The 19,694-nt window shown below is 30.8% G+C and overlaps 1 long non-coding RNA gene across 1 annotated transcript; it reads right to left on the bottom strand.

Annotated features, from left to right (window-relative positions):
- Positions 1–276: 276 nt before the first annotated feature.
- On the bottom strand, positions 277–18,012 carry LOC143249198 (uncharacterized). The gene is made up of 4 exons (XR_013027624.1): positions 17,884–18,012; positions 6,828–6,959; positions 1,616–1,736; positions 277–959 (listed from the first exon to the last, which is right to left on the bottom strand). It is a non-coding gene; the product is annotated as an uncharacterized LOC143249198 (long non-coding RNA).
- Between the last annotated feature and the right edge of the window lie 1,682 nt (positions 18,013–19,694).

Consider the following 19,694-nt stretch of genomic DNA (forward strand, 5'->3'; position numbering starts at 1 on the left):
CTCACTGTTTTTTTGGTTCATGTTCAAGGTCTAAATCTGAGCTTAGTAATTCAGTGCAGACACACTGTGTGGGTTAAATATCAATACATCTGCTTTTACTTTTTATTTCTATTTAACTGTCAGAAATGCATTATGTTTGCTTTTGTTTATATCCTTCTGTGAATTTTGTAGAAAGTTGATTAAATATTTTTTGTATTCAGTAAATACAACTATGCATTTACAAAAATTAAAAACACTATTTGATATGTGCCAATCAATGAATTAAACTCACACTGCTTCATTTTTTCACCATTTATTTTGCAATAATGAATATTTATAACAAGATATTCAATGAAAAATATACATTTCAAAACCAAATTCCTAAAGATAAAAAAATTATTGCTCTTTAAAAATCACATTTACTCCTGTTATATCTTGTTTTACTTAAAACATTTTATCAATCTTATGCAATTTTTGTTTTTAAGGTAACTTTAGCATTTCAATTCTAGAAACACTATATTAATCACTGCATTGAGCAATAAACTGCTTAAACCAAACTTGGTAACTTGTTTTGAACAAAACATCAGGTTCAATAGAATGTGTTTTTTTTTTTAACTATTAACAAAAAATGTTCAGCTATAGGTAGGTAAGTAATAAATAAATGTAGAGCAGACATCTACTAGTGGTACAGATCATATCTGTGGTAGGGCATCAGCACTTTGTAAAACAATCTTGAAATTATCTTTAAGAAGAATCTGGGAGACACAAGTCACTGTCAATGTTCAGTTACACATACTACAGTTAAGTTTCAAACATTGTAACTTTATAGGATTTCTACTTATTATGCATTGGTTATTCCACATCCAATTCTTGGAGATCTTCATCAAATAGGTTTTCATTGATTGGAACAGCTTCTCCATCTACTGTAGCAGCAAGATGATCTTCTCAATCAGCAGCTTCAGGGAGCTTCCCCTCCTCTCCTACAAATTTATTTAATAAAACAATCACAATGAACACCATGTTTGTACAAAATACCACTAACAACGATACCAACAATTACTGCTATAATTATCTATATGATATTTAATCAACACAATCTGTCCTGATTTTTCTCAATACATTTTGAAACATTGACAATAATTAACAAAGCATATATATAATTTTTACATACATCAATACATTTATCATTCTTATTAGCTATAAGCTTTATTCAGGCTTTTTAGTATCTGTAAAAAAATTTGCAAACTACCTTTCACAGACAGACCTTTAACATTTTCAATGTTGTGATTTTTTCTAAAAATGAAATATTTGTGGTTTCATTAAATAAGTCTAAACATCTTTTTTTTAAATTAATAAGCATTAAATACAAATTAATTATTATTACAGTTGATAATAATGGTTAACAAAAATCTTATTTTAACAGCTAATTTATATTATGTTCTAACTTCATATTATTATAACATATACTTTTCAACATTCTGTCAATAATTCTCTTATTAAAATAGATACTTCATATTAAACCTTAACTATAACTTTCCTACTTCAACAGACACTTGAATTAAATTTAAGGCACAACTCCCTACTATAACAGTTACTTTCTTAATGTAATACATACTTGATACTGAGTACATCTTACCATATAGGTTTGCTTTTCTTCTGTTCACTTCATGAAGATTAGGTAACAATGTTAATCCTACATTTGCTTGCAGGATAAGGGTCTCAGCTGTTAGTTCCAGATATGAATCACAGTTCTGCAACTGCAAAGAAAGTTTACAAAGATTAAATTTTTATAAGTTCCAATGCCCTCAAATTTTATGATAAATATATCTCATACATGTTAGCATTGATATAGACAAAATTTAAAAGTAATATTTATATATATTAATTCTATAATTATATTTCTTAACAGAGCTAGCACTAGTTGGAGGGGCTAAAATAGTTCTCCAACCCCAAAGCTACTATTATCCATAAATTTAGTTTTACCATAATTTCAGATTTAATCTCAGCATATGTCTCACTGCCCCCCTTTCCAGTTAAGAAAAATCTGGAACTGGGACTGATTCTTAAATGATGGTTAAAAACATGAAATAAATTAATATATGTATTTTTTAAACCTTTGGCTTGAGTTTAAATGTGTATTTTTATTTCCTCCAAAACTATAAAAGCCTTTTAAAACAAATTTTCAATTTCCCAGCTACAAAAATACACAAAACTGTTCACTGATGTGTCAACACCAACAACCAAGTTTGCTGGTATTAATCAAAAAAGAGAGATTATATTATGTCTTTTTTCTATAAAGAGAATTCTAACAATATCCTTGTGATACCACAGCCTGTAATGTGGAGACAGAAATAAAAATATATAAATGTTTCACTGTACAACTTTTTTTTTCTCTTTGAAGAAACAAACTATGATATCAAATGATATTGATGAACTGGATAAAACACATACTGTTTAATTAAGCAACATTCCTTAATAACATTTCTTTGGACAATAAAAAGAAAACTGTATAGTGTCTAAGATACAAATATTATCTCCATAGTGTAAATAATTTTGTACATACATTTAACTTGTTTCAAACATATATTATTTTAAAAAACAAGTGGAGTGCATGTTGTTCATTTTTTGTCAATTTCACTGCCAGCAAGTCAGAGATATCTACTGTAGAAAATTTCATGGTCCAATACACTTATAAATTTAAATTACTATTAAGTAATTGTATAACATTTGGTAAGCCACAGACATGATTACACAGTGGTAAGTTGTGGTAGAAGAAAATGAGAAGGACAGTGGAAATAAATAGACCAATATGTGCATAACTATAGTAAAAGTGCAAATAGCATGGAGATCACATGATATATAATCATGCCAAATTTTGATAAAAGAATGGAAAGAGGAGAGATATCTTCATGGATAGACCAGGAAAGATAGGCCTTGTGCAACACAACAACATGGCATCCAGCTAAAGTGAAGCCCTTTCAGATGCCTTATGCAATGAAATACCTTACAAAGCAGGAAGCTGAGGCAATGTTGGAAGCTGGAATTGTTAAGCCTTCAAATTCAGCCTACCATTTACCAGTTTTAATCTCAAAAATTAGAGATAGGTTAACTATTTCTAAATAAATTTCCAAAAGCTGAATCTTGTGATGTAGTTCAACTCTGAACCTATGGACAACCTAGAAACTATCAGGTCAGGTTCTCTTCAAAGATCAACCTCAGTAAAGGTTATTGCCAAATCCTAATGAAGACAGGAATTACAGAGAAGACAGCATTTTTAATACTAGATGGATGTTACCAATTTCAGCAGGTGCCAAATCAACTCTGCAGAAACATTCAACTGCATGACAAGGAGGATGCTGTGCAACACCACCAATATCAAGCACTATGCAGATGACATCCTGACACATACTGTAAAATGGGAAGACTATGTAAAGAAATGTAGAAAGCTGTTACAACATGTGAGAGCAGCAGATCTCACCATCAGACCATCCAAGTGCTACACTGCATATTATGTGCTGGGACTGAAAGACAGCCATGGAAAAGTAGGTATTCCAAATACAAGATACACTAGCTCTGACTAAAAAGCAACAAGTCAGATCCTTTCTGGATTTAATTTGATATTATAGGAAATTCATCCCAAACTATGTTGAAATTAGTGCACCATTGACTAACCTGACCAAGAAAGGCTTATCGAACAAAGTAAAGTAGAAATGACGATACCTGGTTGCATTCCAGACTTCAACAAACCATTGACTGTTTAGGCTGATGCTTCAGTCATTGAAATTGGGAAAGTGCTCTTACAATAGTATAGAGATGGACCATTTCCAGTAATATATACGAGTGAAAAGCTGTTAAGTAGTGAGAACTACTCTGTTACTTAATGAGCATGTCTAGCCATCATACTTACCATTAAAAAGTTCCAGAACTACCTGTACAGGAAGGAGTTCATCATCTGGACAGACCATTACCAACTGTGTTTGGGATCCTAAAGTGAAAGGATGAATCAAGCAGTATGAAAGAAGGGCAATAAAACATGAGAAAGTGCCAATTGAGAAAAAAAATGGACAATCCCACATGTGAACAATAAAGGACAACATTCCCAGATGAAAGAGTAATAAAGAAAGTTGGAAAAGGAGGAAACCAAGAAAGAGCTGGTCAATAATGCGCTATCACCAGAACTTGACAAGGGGTGTTACAGAACTTCAACAAGACACTAGGAAGGAGAAAGGAAAAATGACAGGGAACACATACAGAAATGAATAGCACAAGCAAGATGGTGTATACAGCCAGACCGTTCGTTATGTGACCATTGAATCAAAAGAGCTCAGGTAACCAGATATTCCATAATTTGCAAACAAATGAAAATGGATGAGCCCAAATAAAGAGTGGAGAGAAAAGGAACAAATATAAGAGTCAGAAACAACCCAAAAATTAAGACATGCCTTTTCAGAGAAACTGTTTCTTAATTAATAATGAATGTATCTGTAGAAAAGGTAGAAGCAAAATGCAGCCATGTGTCCAGAATAGAAAAGAAACAAAGGCCAAGACTGTGAATATAGCAAGTTAAAGCCTTCATAACATGGCTAGAGACATAAGGAGCAAGAATCATACCAAAAAGTAGAACCTCAAAACAGTGTGTATTGTGATGATGGGATTATTGGAAGGTGATGAAAGGTATCCAAGACATGGACCACCTTAATTTAAAGGTTGGGGGGAAAACAACCTATTAAGACAGTGAAACTCCTTTACTTAGAACAAGGGAATCATCAGAAGTGGTTTAGAGAAGTACAAAGAGAAGACATCAGTCTCCAGGGTTCAACAGAGAGGTGGGAACAGTAACTCATAAAGGGAAAAATAACATTCCATAAGGCACTTAAAGCCAAAAGCTCTAACACTGTGTCATTGAGACAATGGTGCTAAGGATCAAAAAACAGAAGAAAAACAATAGGGAGAGAGGAATAGGAGGAAGAGACGATAGACAAAGGGTAGAAAGCAAAGTGATGAAAAGGTCGGTTATGAAGTGAGTAGAAAAGATAAAAAAAGCAATTCAACAGGAACCAAGTCAACTAGGTTCAAAAGTTAGAGGTAGCTTCCAGTAGAATAGACAAAGGATAATTCCCTGGGAGGAGAGTATGGTCAGAGGAGGCAGAGAAAGTGAGAAGAGGAAATTATGAAATAACAAGTGTACATGGGTCAAGGAATGGTAAAGATGATAGAGTAAAGACATGATAAAATGATGGCAAGAAACTTTCACCCAAAACTCCAAGGAAAAAAGAGCATCTTGAGACCTCGTGGCAAATGAGTGGAGCAAGACGTAAGTCATGTATGGAAGACTGGGGAATGTAAATGACAGAGAAAAGTATGTCACACACAAATAGATCTCACTTGCACAGAAACCATGAAAAGAAACAATCATAAATTTCATGAAATTCATATTATCATAAAGATAGTAACTTGATAAAATAGATTAATGAATGAATCAAAGATTCAACAAAATCTTTCAAAATTAAAAAATGAATGTGCCTAAATTATGAACAAAGATAATTTCAAGCGCAAGTTCTTGTAGGGACCTATGAGCATGGAGGATGTATGACCTTCCTACTGGTGAAGGGATATTACTATATGATGACTGTGTTATGTACTAATGGAATTCATGTCAAAACATGTGATTTAGGTGGGAAATAGTTCAAGGTTAGTGGCATGAGAAAAAACTCAAAGAGTAGGCACACAGAATTACTACTGTATGCAGAGTTAAGTGGATTGTTTAAAAATGATTATATTATCACTCAAAAAAAAATTAAAATAAGTTTTTATCATATATATATTTACTATATATATCATATAGTAAAAATTCAGAATTAGAGCAACAAGAAATCAACAATAATTCTCACAACTCTAATAATTGGTCATTGAGAAACGTAAAGCATTTTAAACACATCATTCATGATAGAAAAACACCTAGGTTCAAGAAGTCTTGATAGAAGTGAAATGGTAAATCCTATAACCCAAGTGGGTTGGTAAAAGTGTTGAGCAACTGGGAGATCATTTTCAGTGTTAATAGAAGATTTATGGTTGTTGAAATGTTCTCTAAAGGTTGTTTATGTCCTACATATTGATGACTGCATTTTTTTACACTGTGTAACAAAATGGTGTTTTCTGTTTAACAACTGATTTCTTTATATAAAGTTTCTTTGTTTGTACATGTCAGAAAATGAGTTAGTGGTTTTATGAACTTGCAGGTTTGACAAAAGGCTTTATTGCATGGACGACACTCATTTTTGAGTAGGATGTTATTCACTTTTCTGTGAACAAGGATACCTTTTAGAGTTCTGTTTTTTTGGAAGGAGGCAACAAGAACTTCAGGAAATATCTGTTTATGACAATGATTGAGCCGTAGAAGATAAAAATGTTTCTTCAAAATCCATGAAATGTTTGAGTTTAAACTGATAGATAATAATAAGAGAAATTCTATTTGAAAGTTTAGTATTACTTGGGATTGTTCATCTAAATACTGTTAAACCTTTTGTAATTAACACAGATCCTGGAATCAGTGATCTACATTCATTGGTTTCATCAGAAAAATAACTTTATTCATTAAATAGTTTTATGAAGACCAAATTTCCTAAAACTTACCATTTTTTAAGATAATTTTTCATACCTGTTTTTATAAACTGATTAGTATATTTTTATCAGTCAATCTCCAGGTGTCATATTTATTTTACTTAAACACCTAAGCACAATTTTATATATATTCACATATTTAGCCATTTCTAAACTAAAATATCCATAACACCTTTTCACATACACTCTTGCCAAAGACTACATTGTACCAGAAATAAAATGCTTACAATAGTTCATAGAAATATAAATGTTTCCTGGAAAACCAAATATACATATCACTCTTCGATTATACCACCACACCCATTTTGTCCCTGAGGAAGAAAGTGGAAGCTTTCAAAAGTGCTTGGGTTACAGGATTCCTATTTCAAAAATAATACCATAATAGTTAGTAGTCTTTTATGACAAGATACTTTTTCAGTAAGTCAATTTTGAAGATAATACTTCTTGAATACAGTCAGTTATTAAACTAAACAGGTATTAAGTTTATGATACAACAAAATGTTTTGTTACCAACTGGAATATCAGAAAGCTCACAAATAAGTCTGTTTTTAATATTTATACATTATTAGTGTCAGTATCAGTTTTTTTAAATAGATGAATGTGTTTCATGGTAACCATAAGTTTCACCACATGTTAAGTATACCATCACTGAGATGTTTTGAGAGAACAAACCAAATGCATCACCTTTTACAGTTACAAATTTATATATGATCTGTACATGTCTGACTGTCAAGTTTTTAAATGACAAAAATGTATTTTCTGTGTGTTTAATGCTTAAAAACAACATTAAATAGAAGTCTTTTATAACTTAGGTACTTTCTATCCAAGTGGTATAGTAAACAAGTTAGAAAATCTTGATTTTCTGTATTTGAACTTACTATATTAGTGGGGGGTTTCTTCTTAAAAATGCTTAACAAGTTTACAATTTTTGTAAATTAGTTCTGTTTAAGCACAAATCAGGATTTAAACATCTACAGTTTGTATTTATTACCACCAGTTGAGAGTACTTGTCAAAGAAGCAAAAATTATACAAAGGACAACATTAAATAATGTTCCTCTTCCCTTTTTTGTTACTAAATCCCTAATAATCTCATTAGATAATAATTGTGTACCCTACTTTGTGGAAAATAATAACTGATTCCTTGAACTGGTCAATTACACTCAACCCATTAGTACCACACCTTTTACAACCCATACAAAAAAGGCACATGCTTACTTCTTAACATTTTTTCAACCACAACATTATTCTAATGTGGTATCATTGTTAATTTTTTCTTTCACTCTGGGTTGTTTTTTTTTTCACTAATTTTCAAATTACCCTTAATTTCACATGACAGCCTTCATCTTTTTAACAGCTGTCATTTTAGTTAAACAAGATATTTATCTTCATTATTTGAACAAAATAAACATACTAGAACATCATTTAATAAATATTTGCAACATCACAATATTTTGCAATTTTCTACCATATTCACTAAATAGTAAACTTCTACAATTTGATGACAATTTTTTATTTGGTGAACATATTAAAAAATATGTTTACAAAACACTGCAACTTAATAAAATCATAATGTGTTTATTAAAAAGTAAAAATAGTAATTATAAACAGAGCATCACCAAAATAACTTTATTATGCTTTAAGCAATCTCAAGTTATGCAACCTCTTTGCTTCATACAACATACATTTCAGTGTATAGGTATATTATTAAACCTGATGATGACAAAACCTTTTCCAAAAACTGTGCATTCATTATCATGTTAAACCTTTAATAAGATTTGTTATCCATTCAATCCATCTTTAAACTGTATAAGCTTACTTACCTTATGTAAAGTTATCATATATTTTCTCTTTGAAGAAAATTTCTATAGCTTTAAAATATACATAATTTTATACACAAATACATTCAGAATTCACAACAAAGGGAACAGAAAAGAAACTTTACAAAGCTATAAAAAACAACCTATATTTTAACTTTATCAACACATGATAGTCTAACTATGTGCTATATCCAAGCATATTTAAACTTTCTCAACAACTGTTCTCATAGCAAGAATAGTTTCTCTTTATTTCTTTTATGAAGAGGGGGTCTAATTAGACTTCTAGTAGTTTAATTAATAAGTGTACATCACATTCAATGTTTTTTTTATTTATAAAACCTATGTGTTACAAGTAATTAGTGATAAAATTAATTAGAAAGTCTATTATTATTAGTTCATATAGGTTGTAATGAACAATTTAAAATCTATATCTTTATTTCTACTAATGTGATCAGTTAGAAAAAAAAACAGTTAGACAAACATTTGAAAACTTTAATTGAAATAAATTATTATATTTTGAAAGGAAAACCATGTCTACACCTATATTCACATTTTAGTGTTTCCAAACATCAGTCTGTTTTCAATTCTTTTTTATTTCTTGCATTTTTACTTATTTTGGATATCAACAGTACTAAAACATTTGTGACATTATAACTTTCAAACAATGAAAAACAGATTTTAAAGTAGGCATATGTTACAAGAGCTACAGGTGTCAAATATAAGGGCTACAAATGATGTAAGAAATAACAACCATAAATAGTTATTTCAAAATTTGGGTTGAAATAAAGTTTTTTATTATCATTTAGAGAAAAAAGGTAAATTTTTTATAACTTCATTACCAAAATGTCTGGTGCATATAGCTTAGTTGCTTTGCACCATAAAATGCCAAGCTAACCAACCAACAATGAAAATGTCTAAACCCCTCCATTGTGCATTATAAATTCAGAAAAATAACACTTACTTTAAGGAAAACAAATCTCCATAAAGTCTAGAATGCATGCACACTGTTAATTTCTGGAATAAAGCCAAGGCCTGATAATTTACCAGGGAAACATTTAGTTGATGTTCATATTATTGTATTCATAAGTTAATGGCTGAAGCTACACCTGACTGCTATAGATTCAAAATAAACTAAATTCAAATAAATAATAATAAAGGTAATTAATAGACCAATCAAACAGATATTGAAACCTAATATTTATTTTCAATACTATTGACTGTTTTCCTAATCAATTTAAGGGGGGAAATGGAGGGAGGAGTTGAGACCCCACAGATAAAAACATTAAATGATACACGTATTACTTTTCAAAAAAGAAAAAAAGAATAGCTAGAAGGGATGGGGTTTCAACTCCCTTATCTCTACCTTAAATTAATGCCTATTCAAATATAATATTAAACAACCTAATTATTAATCTCTGAAAAATGTGTATGAAGTAAACCCCTATGGATCCCTTCACTTCACCTGCATTCTCTCATACAGAACTGAAGAATACAGTTATTAACTACTAAAAATATGAATGACTGGACCACTTGGGCTCCTGTCCTAGATCTGCTCATGCTTACACAACTTTAAATAATAGTGATACAATTGTAAAGCAAAAACATCACACAGTGTGAGAAAAAAATCAATATACAATAAATTTACACCTAATTATTTAAATAGCCAGAGAGTTGACAGTCAATGGTTCAAAATTGGGGCAGTGGTAGATAGCTTCTGTAGCTTTGCAATAACAATAACAGGAATAGTAAATTTAATGGCAATGGAAGTCATAAAGCATCCCCACACCTGCCTCTTATGTAAGTTTGTACCTAACAAATATTTTGATCATCTGGATATTTGGAATAACTAGAAACATTAATTTCAATTAGGTTATTACTTTTATGACAACTGATTTAATCATAATTTTGATTGATTGCTAAAATAATTATCACAAACACTTATTTTGATTGGTTAAATGACTCGGTTCTTCTGTAAGCAGATATACGTTAACATCACATAAGCAAAGAAATCACAAGTTTTACTAATGAAGAAAATTCAACTTAAAATGAAAAACATTTTATAACATACAATACATAAGGCAAGACATGAACTAGTAAATGTTGTTACTATTATATGGGTGAGAAGTTTCACTGATCTCACAGTTCCCACTAAAGTGAATGCATACAAGTTTGATCCATAGTTCACATCCCCACAAAGATAGAATACATTTAATTGCAAGAAATGTGAGGTGAAGAACATGTGAACTGCTTGCTCCAAACCTGAAAAGGAGAAGGCTAGGCCCAAATGAGGTTGAAAAGAAGAAAATTACCCCCAAATGAATGGGTTATTGAGAGGAGTTAAGAATGAATTTCCCCCACTGTCATTAGGGATCCTCCCTCTGTTGTATCTTGTAGAATCAGTGGAGTGTGGTCTATGGACTGTGAATGAGTAGAAGCAAACATTATCTAGTTATTCACAGAGAGAAGAGCACAAATTCTCATAGAGTAAAAAAAGAACTGAGGTTTGTCCAAACAAACAGGAAAGTCCTGAAATGGAAAACATGATTTAGAGCAATAAATATCAATGAAGTGGACACTGTGGGGAAGAATATTAAATTGTAGATTATGAAGAGAAAATGGTTAAGCACATAATTAACAATTTTGAAAAATAAAAGAATTATATGTTACTAGTAGTAATAATATGCAACTTACAAACAATCTAGGCCTAAACATACCTAGTTAAATTACTAATAATGAACTAACAAAGCCATGAAATTTTTTGAGACCACAAAGCATGTAACATTAATGTACTTGCAAAATGATTAAATTTATCTGGTAATAACACAAGTAATAATCAACATCTCATTTATAATTCATTTAAAATAACTCAGATGATAAAGGACATATAAATATCTAATTTACCAAAATCCATACATTAATGACATGAAATACTCAATTCTCCCATGTGTAAATAAGAGTTAAGCCACACAAATGGCATCTGAGTCACAACTACCATAGGCATATCAACCAGATTTGAAGTATGGTAAAGTTTATCAACATTTACTGGTCCCCTGGTAGAACTGGTATCAACAGAAACAAAAGTATGAGAAGAGCAATTCTCTCCCAAAGCAAACAACTTGGAAGCATGAAAAGTAGTGGAAAACTAAAACTCCTGAAATGGTGTGGAATATGACAGACTAAAATAAAAAGTGTTCAAAACAAAGAAAAACAGAGTGTGCAAATGTCTTCTCATTGATTACATTCTTACTTAGAAACATTGTTTCACTGAAAAGAAGAAGAAATCACTGGCCAAACCCATGAATCTAATTTCCTGAGAATTAAAGTCTGTATATAACGTTGAACTAAATTCCTGGGAAATCTTACCAGTAGCATGTTCAGCTATAATGGGAATTTCTATAGTCAATACACTGATCATATATTACTGCAGCAGTAATTTGGTTTGTCAACATATTAGATACCCAGAGCTCTCATGATTGTGAACAAATGTTCTTAATGTAAGGCTCAGAGAAAAGAGGAAAAATACCAAAGACAGGAATTTTGTTTCTTTTGTTGTTGCGGTTTTACTTCTGAAAATATTTTTGACTATTTGAAAGCTGCAAGAATATTCTTCTATGACATCATATGTTTATTCTGGTTTATCAAGTGCAGTATGTAATAATTAACTGATTGAAATCCAAATTATTTATTAGATAAAAATTCATCTTGACCAAAAAATATAGAATTTAAACTTTTTATATTTGAAAAGAAAGATATAAACCCTTAACAGAATTAGATTTATCTACATTAATTTTCTAAAAGGTACAACTGAAGATTGCCATTTAAACTCTTAAAACACTTCAGTAGTTTAACACTAATAATACAAACACAGAAAACCATACAGTTGATTTAAAAGACCTTTATACTTTACGTTTTTAGTAGATAATAGATGTACAAAAAAAAAAATAAACTACATTACCTTCATCTCTCAAGTCTACGTAAATATTCTTCTTTTCACTTATAAAAAACACACAGTGCAGATTTAGGATCATTTCCTGAAATTCAAATAGTTATATCACCTTTTTGCAAGAGATGAATGTAACTGAACTGTAGCCATGTTGAGAGTAACAAGATAAAACACTTCAATGCTGTAGTGTGTGATTTACATAAAGCAGACTTTTATCACTTGTTTTTATTCACCCTAAGAATATCGGTGACCTAACTATTGAAAAACACACAAAAATTATGAAAACTAATTTAATATTAAAGATAGCTATGTACAGTATAAGAATTCATGCTTTCAGTTAATATGTACACAATACTTGCACCACACACTTGTTACACAAGTTTTAATTTTTTTAAATTTATAAAAACAGATAAAATGTACCAACATACATTTTTAAAATGTATAAAAATAACATTCAATAAAGTTACAGTAATATAATAGCTTATGCTTTTTGTTTTGAATGAGTTTTAGCTATGTAAATAATTTCATTGTACTTATAAAGCCATTATTGTTGGTTAGTCACAATTATCAACCTGATTTATGTCTCTGCTAAGTGTTATAACTGCAGAACTCATATGCAATAAAACTGTATTTCTTTCCAACCACTCCTAAAGAAAATATTTAACTCTCACTGATAAAGAATAAATATTTACAATTACAAGTTGTACATTAGTACAATTTTAGTGCCAGACCTTAAAAAAAATACTGAAAAATAAATATTTAGAACCTTAAGTGGGTGAAATATTGAACCTGATGTTCCACACTTGAGAAATTCTTTTATATATGACTAATGCTAAAAAATTCCTTACTTATGTCAGGATTTCAATGTCAGGGAAATGTATCTCTAAAAGTAGAAAGCAAAGAGGTTCCATCTTTAAACACATTTAAGACTACATATCAAGAGCAATATTAACATGGTAGAATACATCATGATGTATTTCAGTTTCTATATAATACATAAGGTATAAAAACCATAATAATTCTGGAAAGTATTTTAACTTTTTCTTGAATAACTCAGTTTGAAAGATTCAACTTATGTTATTTGCTATTTCTAAGAAATAAAATCTTAAAAACCTTTATGACCTCCTCAGACAGCCAGATCATTAACATATCCAAAGATAATCTGTATTAATAACACTTATGTAGTAATTCTTAAAAGTCTTCAGTTAACTATAAAATCCTATGTTTTTTAGTACTATGAAACCTCACATTGACATATTCTCATGCTCATTTTACACCACTTCAAAACAAGCAAAAGCAATAATGGAAAAAAAAAAAAAAAATCAAAATTTTTGTATTTATATATTTACAAAAACATGCCATATCAACATGTAGGGGGAGGTTAAGTGATTAACAATATATCATGCATTTCGTGATGACGAGAAACCAACTTGAAGTAAAAACGTATTTCAGAACAACTGTTGCAAACTCCTTCTTTGTTAATCTGAAGATGACCTAAGGTCAAAACATTGTTCTCAGTTTTATTTTGGTATAACCAGTTGTCCTGAGATACATATAACATACTTGTTATGTTACTGGAAAGTCATACAACAATGGGAACATACAAATTTCAGAATTTCTTGCTAACACTCTCTATTGAATTACATAGAAATAACTTATGGGAAAGCTAGTCTAATCTAACATTTGTATTAGGTAAAAAAAAAATAAACCTTTAAACTCCATACACAAATTATACTGCACAACAATTTTTTTTAAATGTTTTGCTTCCTGAAAAGGTTTTGCTGATTGTGACAGGTATCTGGTGGGTATGCACAAATATAGTTTTGGTTTTGCTTCATCACGTAGAAACTTTGAGAAATAGACAGTTAACTGTTTACTGGCAATAACTTATTTAATTGTGTTTATGTTTGTAATACTCTATTAAGTTCACCATAATTAAAAGTGTTTTGCTCCTGATTTTTTTTTGTATTCAATGTCCTGTGCATCACGTTGCAGTGTCCAACAATAGTCAGCAAGCATTGACAAATTTCAGTTGCCCTGATATTGTTTTCCCATTGCAGCAAAACTGAAGATTTCAATGAAACTGTACGTAATGGGCAAATGTGGATGTGATTTTCGTGATCAGCAGCCAAAAATCTATAAGAAACACCCAACAGTGTTCAAGAAGCAAAAACTTTGTTGTGCAGTGTTATCTAACATTAACTTCATTCTCCACAAGCAAGGAAAGGTGACAGAAAAAAACCTATTTCATAATATAAAGAGTAGTATTTTACCTTTCTGTGTTGTTACAGATTTGAATATCAAGTTCAGGTCCTCAATTTCCTTCTTTTCCTTCCTACTTGTTGATCTACCTGAGGTAATGTGAGTAGAGTGTGATTACTCTTCTACTACCAACAATTTGTTTGAACCTTTGTATCAATAACTTCAATAAACATGGCATACTATTTCATTGATTAAGTAAACAAATTATGCATTACAAAGATAATTAGAGTTTTAAAGTATTCAAAACATATTATCTAATATACGTTCATTAAAAATAAAGAAAATGTGACAGCTGTTAAGATGAAAACTACACTTTATGAATTTGACATTAATGTGGTACTTATAAGATTACTATATGGAAGTATGATTTTACAAAGCCTTTCATACTGTTCTTCTTTCTACTTTCCTACAGACAATGTTGATGATAATTATGAAATTACAAAGTGTTAAAGACATGTTAAAAGGCCATCAGAAAATTTTGCAGTTTCAAACACTGGTAAAAGTTATGGTAGCTTTGGATACCTTGTTGGACTGTAATATTTTGAATGCTAATGCACTGTCTTCTCATGAAGTTTATAAGAACTGACCACACCTTTTCAGCATGATATTAAAGCAGTAAAATGAGATAAGTAACACCCAGAATTTGCCTTTATCAGACCCAACTTAAATACATCTGATCTATTCAGGATGTGTGTGTGTGTGTGTGTTGGTGTGCATCACCACTGAATATATCCCAAATCAGTCATTTTCTGACCTCAACAAAGTATTTGGTTATTTCAAAATCAGATTTGATACACTAGCCAAAGAATACTATAAAAAAACAGAAACAAGAAACAGTCTCACCTTTGCCTTACACACCATCTCATGTGCACCAGACAAAACAATATCACCAAACAAGCATCATCACAATGTAATTGAAAAAACAATTAGTCAACATGACTATAATCCATCATTACTACACAACCTGTGTGAGGAAATTAGTCACTCACACAATCAGCAGAACTTCACAAGTAGCATGGAAATTTCTAAGGCAGACATAGAGAAGACAGCTTTTTGTGCAAGATGTGAACTGCCTCTAAAAAGATTAATTTTTGATTACTGAATATTGAAGATAGTAATAATTGGACACACAAGTCATTTATTTTCATAAAATTAATTGATTACTTTGCATGAAACTAACTGATATAATCAATTCTCATAGGTATACAATTGTATTTCATTCTGATTAAGAAATTTTGAAATTTAACCATGAATCTTGCAACAATACGTTATTTTTTGATCTGGCCTAAAGCTAAGCAATGTAAATCTAAATCAGATAGCCAAAGTGAGAGAAAAATAGTACCACCATCAATACAGATACCCATTTATTTTACTTTCTGTTCAAAGACATTAAAATTACAATTGGTTGATATAAATAAATCAACTTTTTTTAGACTGTTTGCAAATTTTTAACACTGCTTCCACAAGTCAGACACCCAGGATTTGTGCTGAATGGCTGTCCTTAATAAATAACATCCTTCTAGAATAAGCTAAAACTCACTTTTAGAGTTTTCAGGTTGAACAAAAATCTCCCACAAAGTTTTATGAAAAAAATATGCAGATTTGGTAATGCTATTGCAAGTTTTTGACTCCCATAGTACACAGTGGTAAACTTGGAAGATGTGTATGTTGTGTTATTGACTATTTGCTTTCATTCTTGCTTTTTGTTTTCAGAGTAGATACAAAATCCATGACCTTCATATCAGTGGGATAGTTCTCATCTAGCTATTTCAAAAGTTTGTTCTTCAATCTATCTTTCATTTCTTTAAACATCATTGACTAGCATATCAGTGCAAGTATAACTTTCTCTGGCAAAACTTGTTGCATATTATTGGCATATGAGAATAGTTTTGTATCATCAGATTTAATTGTATTTCCAATCATGTTCATAAGATCATCTGGATCTCCTGGAAGTAACGTAGTACAAAGAATCCTTAATCCTGCCATGCAGAATGCAAGCAATCAACTGCTCTTTTAAAGAGCATTAAAACCTGATGCTTTTCACCGAGCTTCTTGATTTGGAAAGTTTAATGTTGTTGTGGATTCAATACCAAATTGAATCTGCATTGCTCCTGTGCCATGTTGAAATACCACAACAATGTCTTGCTTTTACACTTCAATTCTTGGATTATCTGCATCATTCATTCAGTGTCACAAACTCCATGGAATCCTCAGAAGTTCTGCTAGACATTTCATCTTCATCACTCTCCAGTGGAATAGATAAATCAGTCCTTCATTTTCTCTTTCTTCATACTTTTAAATTACCTTGCAGCTCTTTCACACCTGCTTTTTATGCCATTTTGACCTCTAAGTCTGAACCATTGTATCTGCACTGTTACTTTGAACTTACAAGCCACTTTCTTCTTTTCCTGTATTAATGTTACTTTATCAATAGAAGATCAGTACACTTAATCACTAAATGTTGTAGCATGTTGATATTTGTTTTGTGGCCAGCTGTAGATCCAGTTTTCACAAAAGAAGGTTCAACAGTTGTCTGTTTTTTGGCCAATGAGGTTTTGGTTAAGGCATCAGCCAATAAACAAAATATTCAGATTGACAGCAAAGTACAATTATCTACCCATGTTGTTTCTGGTCTTGTATCTGAATTTGTTTTAATGAAAAACTATTTAATATAATAAAAAATAGTTTTTCATAGTTTAAAACTTTCACATAAAAAGTCACTAAAGCAATTAAGTTAAAAGGAAAAGTGCTTGTCCTATTAAGTACTCTTGATGATTTACTAGCTGCTTCACATGGACAAGTGACAGTAAGAATAAAACCATAATAATTTGTAGGACTCACTCAACAACTGGAAAAGCCTTTTTTTCTTATTACAATAGAGCCACAATTCAAAGTGATAGGACATGCATTTATTTCACCATTGCCTTTAAAGTTTAAAAATCGTAAATTTACAATTTATGTTGTCCCTACTAATGAGTTATATACTAATAATTTCATTTTAAAATGTTGTCCAAATCTACTTACATTGAACATTTGTAATAATATTGCAGATACTACTTATAATTAGCATGAACAATTATTATGTGGCTAACTAACTCATTTTGTATTAACACTCACAGACTAGAATTAGGCTCAGCCGCTACGGTAAATTCAAGTTACAGTATATTACTTTAAAGTACAAATATTGCACTGGTTACAATTTACATAATTCAGAATTTCAATGCCTATGTATACAACAATAAGATTTAAAATTGTTTTACTTTGATATATTTCATTCTTCTGATCAACTTCTTTCCTGGTTTGTTTGGTTTTTTTCTTTAGAGACATCACTTCACTAAAATAAAACTATAAAAATTGTTAGTTTCCTGCGTTGTTAGCTATCCATATGTGTTATCAAGCGACCTCTACAGTTTCGAACAAAGAGTACAACAGAATCTGCTTGTTTGTTTGTTTGTTTTGGAATTTCGCACAAAGCTACTCGAGGGCTATCTGTGGTAGCCGTCCCTAATTTAGCAGTGTAAGACTAGAGGGAAGGCAGCTAGTCATCACCACCCACCGCCAACTCTTGGGCTACTCTTTTACCAACGAATAGTTGGATTGACCGTAACATTATAACGCCCCACGGCTGGGAGGGCGAGCATGTTTAGCGCGACGCGGGCTCGAACCCGCGATCCTCGGATTACGAGTCGCACGCCTTACGCGATCGGCCATGCCAGGCCACGGAATCTGCAAGAAAGTTCTCGCCATATTAAGAAAATAAAAAAAGCATACGTATGTTTATATTCTTATCATTGTTAGTAGAATAGAATATTTTGTAATATTAGTAGTATTATTAGGTTAAAAGGTGAGAAATAGGACGTGACTGATATCATAATAGTTGTCTCCAGATCCTAAAATAAGTAATTAATATGATTTTAATCTGTAATTTTTGATATATTGCATTAGTTCTGGAACTAGCGCTCATACCCACGAAATGTGTGAAGCTAAAATTCTATGTCGGATGCTAATCAAACTCAAAGCTGGTAGTAGAGGTAGTTGTAAGTTAATTATAGCAAATACAAATTATAAATTAAAGTTTTTCAAAGTGTGTATGAGATTGGGATAAATGGCTCATTTATTATCTGAGTTCACAATATTTTGTAAGTTACTCAAAATTTCGAATAGAAAGACTTGCATTTTCAAAGCAGTATATTTTAATTTTAGATTATAACATAGTATAGTAACAAACTTTTCAAATATTTGTTGGACATCAGTTTGTTTGTTTAGAATTAAGCACAAAGCTGCACAGTGGACTATCTGTGCTCTGTCCACCATGGGCATCGAAACCCAGATTTTAGTGGTGTGAGTCTGCAGACATATGCTGTGCCATTAGGGGCTTGGACATCAGTATGAGCACTTTTCTAACATCTAAATTGTATTTTATTAGGTGTCAGTTAAGTCCTCAAATGTTACCTTAAGAGTATTAATAATAGACATAATACATTTAGCAGATTAAGTAAAAAATATTAATTCTTAAAGCTTTTGTCTTTTATTGATAATGTAGTACCAAAGAAACTGCTGTTGTGGCATATAATACAACTCATTAAGGATATTCATTTGAAGCATTCTTGGAAATTTCATACACACACATATATATTCTTGTGGGATCACTGGCCATTAATAGGAAGCCAAAGGGTCTAATATTACAGAAGATGAAAACATTTTTTAAATTGTTCAGTTACTTATTTTGCTTATGCTTGTGATGGTTTTGGATAAAATACAAATAATTTCAAATATTTGCACATTTTATAGAAATGTAATATAAAAACATTTTCACCATTTCAGTGTTAATTTGATAAAAAATACGTATATACTGAATATACTTTATATATGTATACATACAGTTATAAACTATAGCAGTTTATAAAATAATTTTTAAAAATATTTTAAGTATAATATTTTTATCATTTGAGTTATCTATGATTATACAAGATAACATGTACACTCTCACATAATTTTGAAAGGTAATTTTTTTAAAACTTAATTATTTTCCTATTGCAAATAATATGATATGATGATGGATTTTTAATGA

The sequence above is a fragment of the Tachypleus tridentatus genome, chromosome 4, assembly GCF_004210375.1.
Source record: "Tachypleus tridentatus isolate NWPU-2018 chromosome 4, ASM421037v1, whole genome shotgun sequence".
Classification (NCBI taxonomy): domain Eukaryota; kingdom Metazoa; phylum Arthropoda; class Merostomata; order Xiphosura; family Limulidae; genus Tachypleus; species Tachypleus tridentatus.